Here is a 9318-nt window from a genome sequence, read left to right as displayed (position 1 = left end):
GAACTAGCTGAGCTTAAGAAACAACTCGATGGATCCTTGCAAAAGGGTTTCATCCGTCCTAGTTCTTCTCCCTGGGCATGCCCCATCCTCTTCGTCAAGAAGGATGGTACAGACCGAATGGTTGTAGATTATCATCCCGTTAATTTGGTCAAGATAAAGAACAAGTATCTGCTCCCCAGGATCAACGACCTATATGATCAGCTCGCTGGATCCTCAGTCTTTTCAAAGATGGATTTGAGGTTAGGCTACCACCAAATCAAGATCAGAAATGGGGACATTCCTAAGACGCCTTTTGTCACTCGTTATGGCCAGTACGAGTACACTGTCATGTCCTTTGTTCTAACCAATGCTCCAGCTACATTCTCTCGCTTGATGAACTCGATCTTCATGGAGTACTTAGATAAGTTCGTCGTGGTTTACCTTGATGATATTCTTATTTACTCAAAGAAAGAGGAAGAGCATGTCGAACATCTTAGACTTGTGTTAGAGAAACTCCAAGAGCACCGCCTTTATGCCAAGTTCTCCAAGTGCGAATTTTGGTTGCCAGAAGTGACCTACCTGGGCCATGTGATATCTAGTAAGGGCATTGCTGTTAATCCCGAGAGAGTTCAGGCCGTTCTTGATTGGACTCCGCCTGAAACGGTTAAGCAAGTTAGGAGTTTCCTTGGCCTAGCCATTTATTGTCGCCGCATTGTTGAGAACTTCTCCAAAGTGGCCAAACCTCTCATGGAACTTCTTAAGAAAGATAAAAAGTTTGAGTGGTCCCCACAGTGTGAGCACAGTTTTCAGGAACTGAAAAGACGCCTGACTTCCGCTCCCATACTTGTGCCACCGGATTTCACTAAAGACTTTGTTATCTACTGCGACGCCTCATGACAGGGACTAGGTTGCATTCTTATGCAAGATCGCCATGTGATTGCCTATGCATCTCGACAGTTGCATCCACATGAGGAGAATTAGCCTACACATGATCTAGAGCTTGCAGCCGTAGTCTATGCACTTAAAACCTAGCGACATTACCTTCTTGGTAAGCGTTGCGAGATTTACACCGATCACCAGAGTCTCAAGTATATCTTCACCCAACCAGATTTGAACCTTAGGCAAAGGCGTTGGTTGGAGTTGATCTCAGATTATGACTTAGGGATTACCTACACCCCAGGCAAGGGAAATGTCATGGCTGACGCACTAAGTCGTAAGTCCTATTGCAACAATCTCATGTTGCAACAGGGCCAACCACTTCTCCATCAGGAGTTATGTAAGCTCAACTTTCACATTGCTCCTCACGGATTCCTTTCTACCTTGGTGGCGAAACCTACTCTTGTGGATCAGATCATCTCTGCTCAGAAGCAGGATACGGGAATTTCCCGGATCAAGAGAAACATTGACAAGGGAGTTGGTGGCAGTTTCTCTATAGATGATCAAGGTGTTGTTTTCTTTGAGAATCGCTTGGTGGTTCCCAAGAATCAACATCTGCGACAACTGATTCTTAAGGAGGCTCATGAATCTCCTCTCACGATTCATCCCGGTAGTACTAAGATGTATCAGGACCTGCGCCAGAGGTTCTGGTGGACTAGGATGAAGAGAGAAATCGCTGAGTTCATTGCTAATTATGACGTTTTTCATCGCATTAAGGCAGAGCATCAAAGGCCTGCTGGCACCCTTGAACCTTTAGCTATTCCTGAGTGGAAATGGGATAAAGTTGGTATGGACTTCATCACCGACTTTCCCAGGACCAAGAGAGGGAATAATTCTATCTTTGTAGTCATTGATCATCTTTCCAAAGTGGCTCACTTCCTACCTGTTCGAGAGAGTATCACTGCTAGTCAGCTCGCTGACTTATATGTTTCTCGAATAGTGTCACTTCATGGTGTTCCACTAGAGATCCATTCAGACCGTGGTAGTCTTTTCACTTCTCATTTCTGGGAGAGTTTCCAAACTGCCATGGGCACCCATCTTTCCTTCAGTACCGCTTTCCACCCTCAATCAAGTGGTCAGGTGGAAAGGGTCAACCAAATTCTCAAAGACATGCTTAGAGCTTGTGTTATCTCATTCGGTATGGATTGGGAGAAGTGTCTTCCCTTTGCCGAGTTTGCTTATAACAATAGCTACCAATCCAGCCTCAAGAAAGCTCCTTTTGAGGTTCTGTATGGACGAAGATGTTGAACACCTTTGAACTGGTCAGAAACCGGTGAAAGACAATTCTTTGGACCGGATATGATCCAGGAGGCAGAAGAGCAAGTTCGCATCATTCGTGAGAATTTGAAAACGGCCCAATCTCGTCAAAAGAGCCAGTATGACCGTAGTCATAAGGAAGTGGCTTATGAAGTTGGCGACAAAGCTTACCTTTGGGTTACCCTTTTGAAGGGTACCCATCGTTTCGGTATCAAGGGCAAGTTGGCTCCTCGTTACATTGGTCCTTTTTGCATTCTCGCTAAACGAGGAGAGGTTGCCTACCAGTTGGAACTACCCCCACATCTTTCTCGAGTACATGATGTCTTCCACATCTCCTAACTCTGGCGTTGCTTCTCGGATCCCATCCGCGGAGTGGACCACGAAACGTTTGATCTCCAAGATAACCTCACTTATCGAGAGTACCCTGTCCGCATTCTGGATCAAGCAGAGCATGTCACTCGATGTCATAACATCAAGTTTCTCAAGGTTCAGTGGTCTCATCATTCCGAGAGAGAAGCTACCTGGGAGCGTGAAGATCGTCTTCGACTTGAGTACCCCACTTTCTTTCCGCCGACCCCTGAATCTCGGGACGAGATTTTTTCGAGTGGGGGTGAGTTGTCACATCCCTAGTTCTCGTATGACCTAGACTAGCTAGTCATTTGTGCATCATGTTTAAATTCCATTTAATTTTGAAATGAGGATTTGTGAAACCCTCAGAATCATTTCTGGAAACGACCCAAATAAAAAAATTGCTCCAAAAAGGTCCAAGAAAATGCTCATGTTGCTCTCTGAAAATATTGGACAGAGATAAAAATCAAACCAATATTTTTAAGAGCTCATAAGTATTTATTTTGGGCATTTGGAATTAATCCAGTAATTAATTTCTTTGGATATATATTTGCTATATATATAATATATGTCCAAAAATTCTGTTAATTGGTGAGGAGTTTTGGAGCAATCCAACTAGTTCCTAAAAAAATTTACAGAAGTAAATAAAATGATTTAGTATTATTACTAAGTCAAAACAAATGTCAGAAAATAGAAAAGAAAACAAAAAAGGGAAAAAAATGCTTACCTGCACTTACCTCCCTGTGCAGGCCGGCCCAGCCAACTGGCCGCGCCAGTCGTCTCCTAGCTCGCGCTAGGAGGACGAGCGCGTGGCTAGCGCACGCGAGCACGTGCCCCGGCCACCTCCTGCCTGCCTGCCTGCATGGACGCCGTGGAAGAGCTCACCGCAGAGTCTGGATCGAGCCGACGCCGCTCACTCTCCTCTCGACCTCTCCCTCGCTCTCTCGCGCGAATGGCCGAGCGCTGCCGTCGCTACCGTTCACGGTAGCCGCAGCCACCGCATCCCCCTCGCCCTCTCTTCGTGTCTACAAGCTCCGCCACGTCTCCGTCTACCCCCCATCGAGCCACGCGCCTCGAGAGGCCCTGGAGCGCCTCCATCGCCGTCGTCTTCTTCTCCGGTCGCCGTGGATCCCCATTGCTACACCGTCGACCTCAGCGCGTCCCCGAGCTCGCCGTTAAGGCCACCGCGATCGTTGTGAGCTCCTGCTCCTTCTCCCTCTCTCCGTTTAGCCATTCGCGCGCCGTAGCCCCGTCCACCACCACGGCCGTAGCTCTTCGCCGCCGTTCATGTCACTGCCGTGGCCACTGTCACATAGGGCCGCGACCGAGCACACCACGTGCTCAGTGCAACGCCAGGAGGCCGTCGAGGCACTCCACAGCCCCTGTCGTGCCCCGTACTTCGATTCCGCCCGAACCTGTGCTCCGGCCGCCGCCTTGAGCTCCGCTCCGGTGAGCTCTGGCCGTCCCCGCCTCTCCCACTTGCCCCAGAAGACGGGGACGAGCTCTAGCTCCTCGCCCGTGGCCTCCGCCGCCCAAATGGTCGCCTGAAGGCGAATCCCGTGCCCCTCTGCCGCGTTCTGCCTCGCCGGCGGCTAAACGCCGGCGGGATTGACCGGGTTTGACCCCGTCTGACCAGGGTTTGACCACCCTGGGTCACTGACGCATGGGCCAACCCCATTAACTAAACCAGTTTAGGTTTAATTTAATTTAGGATTAGCCACGGACACTGACGTGTGGACCCCACACGTCAGGTTTGACCTGGTCAGCTGCTTTTGACTTGCTGACGCAATGCTGTTGTCATGCTGATGCAGTAATGGTTTTCGGGATTTAAAATATAGCAGGAAAATCCAGAAAATGTTATAAACTTCTAAAAATAGAAATTCAACCGTAGCTCAGATTGAAATAATTGTTACATGAAAAATTATCAAAAAATGCAATCTATCCATCTGTACCATTTTCATCCATGACAAACCAACTTATACATGCTGTATATGAGAAAACACACTTATGGCATTTAAAGGGACTTAATTTAGAGTTGCATTTGAATCTTTGGGTCAAATGGACCTCTTCCAAATAGAATGCTAAATGCATTAGCTCAAAACACGTCACATACTCATGCCATGTTCATGCATCATATTGTTGCATATGATTGTGTATTGATTGCCGACACCGTTCCTTCTCGATAGGTCCTGCTCCGGAGACCAATCCAGAGTACCTGTCAGAGGAGCAGTGCCCCCTATTGATCTACCAGGCAAGCAAACCCCCTTGTTCATTCCGATACAATCCTACCTCTCACTCATGCTCTCATTTATTGCATTAGGACAACAACGATTCAACTGCTACTTTATGCTGCAGTAGTTGAACCCATTCCTCTGCATGACTTGTCATTGCCACAGTAAATAGTTAAAACCCACTAGCATGTGTAGGAGTTGATTGAGCCATGTTGTGTTCCTACCATGCCATGCCTGCTATTGCTTAGGGTTATGTCAGGTCTGATTCATCGAGAATGAATTGGAGTGTTACGATATGTTCTGGTGTTGAGAGTTAAGCATGTGAACACGATTTGGTAAAGGTAGCGGTGAGAGGCCATGTAGGAGTACATGGTGGGTTGTCTCATTGGGACCGTCCTTAAGAACTGAGTTCTGTGTAAGTTGTCCAATGACTAGCTACTACCACACATTGGGCTCAGGGCGCTCCAAGCTCTCTTGACTTTTTAACCACCTTGATCTCTGTCCAAGAGTTGCAAATGGTTTCTGGTGTTTGTAGGTAGTGCTATTTTTCTACCGAGTGGCACCCGGCAGGGTGGACTTGGGACAGACTAGGCACCGTGGCCCGGTGTACCGAGTGGCACCCGGATGGTGGGCTTGGGAACCCTGTACACATCGTTTGGGGCCGTGAGCGAAACCCCGTCCGGATCTCCTTGCGGCTGGAACCCGAATAGGCGATAAACCTGAACTAGAGTCTTGTGTGGTTAGTCAGGTCGTGGCCGACACCCTCGACAGGCTTCCGCTTGAAGGTTGCCGAGATACATGACGTGTACATGGTGATAAGTGGTGAGAGCGTGTGTGAAGAGTACACCCCTGCAGGGTTATCATGATTTATTCGAATAGCCGTGTCCTCGGTTATGGACTTCTTGGATGCTTACGTGGTACATGGACAACTTAAAGTGGATACTCTAAAATGCTCAAGACAAGTGTAAGTGCTATGGATGGCCTTCTCATAAGGAGACGAGAATGAATCCATAGTGGTGTATTGATGTGGTGATTAGTGGACTCGTGTGCGTTGCCTCACCTCAAAGAAGTTTCTCGTAGTCATAGAAAATGATAGCCACTGAGTCAAAGCTGGCTTGCTGCAACTAAACTCCACATTACCTTCTTCATACAAATGCATGTATGATAGGATCTAATGTAAGTCTTGCTGAGTACCTTTGTACTCATGTTTGCTTTATTTATGTTTTGAAGGTGAGACATCTGTCTCACTAGTAGTACCGCTTGGACTTCGATGAGTAGCTTGTTACCTCAGCTTCGATCTTGTACTCTTGGGAGGGACTTGTAGATAGTCAGGCTTCTTGGGCTTTTTCTTTCGTAGTTGTCTGTACTCAGACATGTAATGCTTCCGTTGCTTGTATGCTCTGAATGATGGGTCATGAGACCTCTGTTTGTATCAATGCTATGTAGCTCTTCTGGGCCTTTATCTATATGAGTTTGTGTTATGTTGTGATGCCATGTTGTACAACACATACTTGCATGTTATGCGTACGTGTGACGTGTATTGCTATGTGTGGGATCTTACAACCTAGTTGTTTATCCTTGGTAGCCTCTCTTATGGGGAAATGTAGTCTAGTGATTCCACCGAGCCATGCTTGTCCGCTACAGCCCGGTTTACCCGGAGTCCTGCTAGCCCAGCACTACTGCTCCGGAACACTTAGACTGGTCGGCATGTGATTCACTTCGTTCCTGTGTCTGTCCCTTCGGGGAAATCTCACCCGGTGACATCCGGAGTCCTGCCTAGCCTGCTACAGCCCGGTTCACCGGAGTCCTGTTAGCCCAGTGCTACAGCCCGGATTCGCACGCTGCTGACCGACATGCTCGATGTTGATTCATGTATGTCTGTCCCCATAAGTTAGTGCCACTTTGGGTTCACGACTAGTTATGTCAGCCCGGGTTCTCTGTCATATGGATGCTAGCGACACTATCATATATGTGATCCAAAAGGCGCAAACGGTCCCGGCCATGGTAAGGTGACACCCGTGGGAATACCGTGCATGAGGCTGCAAAGTGATATGAGGTGTTACATGCTAGATCGGTGTGACTTAGAATCGGGGTCCCGACACTACAAGGGTACGTAGAGGATAATCTCCCCTCTCGTTGCTATGCATCACCATGATCTTGCGTGTGCGTAGGAATTTTTTTGAAATTACTACGTTCCCTAACAAGATCGCACCATATCTAATAAAGTACGGTTATGACGTTCGGACACACTATTACGTTGTGGTGTTCTAGGTGGCGTGAGTTACGAAACTATTCCGCATTGTTTCAAATGAAGACCTGATACGTCTCCAACCTATCTATAATTTTTGATTGCTCCATGCTATATTATCTACTATTTTGGACATTATTGGGCTTTATTATCCACTTTTATATTATTTTTGGGACTAACCTATTAACCGAAGGCCCAACCCAGAATTGCTGTTTTTGCCTATTTTAGGGTTTCGAAGAAAAGGAATATCAAACAGAGTCCAAATGGAATGAAACCTTCAGGAATGTGATTTTCTCAACGAACAAGACCCGGGAGACTTGGACCCTATGTCAAGAAAGAAAAGAGGAGGCCACGAGGTAGGGGGCGCGCCTACCCCCCCCCCCCCCCCCAGGCGCGCCCTCCACCCTCGTGGGCCCCTGTTGCTCCACCGACGTACTCCTTCCTCCTATATATACCTACGTACCCCCAAACGATCAGAGACGGAGCCATAACCCTAATTCCACCGCCGTAACTTTCTGTATCCAAGAGATCCCATCTTGGGGCCTGTTCCGGAGCTCCGTCGGAGGGGGCATCGATCATGGAGGGCTTCTACATCAACACCATAGCCTCTCCGATGAAGTGTGAGTAGTTTACCTCAGACCTACGGGTCCATAGTTAGTAGCTAGATGGCTTCTTCTCTCTTTTTGGATCTCAATACAATGTTCTCCCCCTCTCTTGTGGAGAACTATTCGATGTAATCTTCTTTTTGCGGTGTGTTTGTTGAGACCGATGAATTGTGGGTTTATGATCAAGTCTATCTATGAATAATATTTGAATCTTCTCTGAATTCTTTTATGTATGATCGGTTATCTTTGCAAGTCTCTTCGAATTATCAGTTCGGTTTGGCCTACTGGATTGATCTTTCTTGCAATGGGAGAAGTGCTTAGCTTTGGGTTCAATCTTGTGGTGTCCTTTCCCAGTGACAGTAGGGGCAGCAAGGCACGTATTGTATTGTTGCCATCGAGGATAACAAGATGGGGTTTTCTTCATATTGCATGAGTCTATCCCTCTACATCATGTCATCTTGCTTAAAGCATTACTCTGTTTTAAACTTAATACTCTAGATGCATGCTGGATAGCGGTCGATGAGTGGAGTAATAGTAGTAGATGCAGGCAGGAGTCGGTCTACTTGTCTCGGACGTGATGCCTATATACATGATCATACCTAGATATTCTCATAACTATGCTCAATTCTGTCAATTGCTCAACAGTAATTTGTTCACCCACCGTAGAATACTTATGCTCTCGAGAGAAGCCACTAGTGAAACCTATGGCCCCCGGGTCTATCTTTATCATATTAATCTCCTACTAGTTAGTTATTTCCTTTGCTATTTACTTTGCCTTTATTTTACTTTGCATCTTTATCATAAAAATACCAAAAATATTATCATATCATATCTATCAGATCTCACTCTCGTAAGTGGCCTTATAGGGATTGGCAACCCCTATTTGCGTTGGTTGCGAGGATTTATTTGTTTTGTGCAGGTACGAGGGACTCGCGCGTAGCCTCCTACTGGATTGATACCTTGGTTCTCAAAAACTGAGAAAAACACTTACGCTACTTTGCTGCATCATCCCTTCCTCTTCGGGGAAAACCAACGCAGTGCTCAAGAGGTAGCAAGACCAAACTCGTAACTCAGATATTCTCCTCCATGATCAAATCGCAGAAACTTTATTTTCTTGTTACGATGATTTTCCACTTCACTCTGAAATTCTTTGAACTTTTCAAATGTTTCCGACTTATGTTTCATCAAGTAGATATGCCCATATCTGCTCAAATCATCTGTGAAGGTCGGAAAATAACGATACCCACCGCGAGCCTCAACACTCATCGGATTGCATACATCAGCATGTATTATTTCCAATAAGTCAGTTGCTTGCTCCATTATTCCAGAGAATGGAGTTTTAGTCATCTTGCCCACGAGGCATGGTTCGCAAGCATCAAATGATTCATAATCAAGTGATTCCAAAAGCCCATCAGCATGGAGTTTCTTCATGCGCTTTACACCAATCTGACCTAAACGGCAGTGCCACATATAAGTTGCACTATCATTATTAACTTTGCATCTTTTTGCTTCAATATTATGAATATGTGTATCACTATGATCGAGATTCAATAAACCATTTGTATTGAGTGTATGAGCATAGAAGGTTTTATTCATGCAAATAGAACAACAATTATTCTTTGACTTAAATGAATAACCGTATTGCAATAAACATCATCCAATCATATTTATGCTCAACGCAAACACCAAATAACATTTATTTTATGTCAACACT

The sequence above is a fragment of the Triticum urartu genome, chromosome 5A (assembly GCF_056163025.1).
Source record: "Triticum urartu cultivar PI428250 chromosome 5A, HENAU_Tu73, whole genome shotgun sequence".
Lineage (NCBI taxonomy): Eukaryota > Viridiplantae > Streptophyta > Magnoliopsida > Poales > Poaceae > Triticum > Triticum urartu.
The sequence above is the reverse complement of the archived record's forward strand: the minus strand, read 5'-3'. Positions refer to the sequence as shown.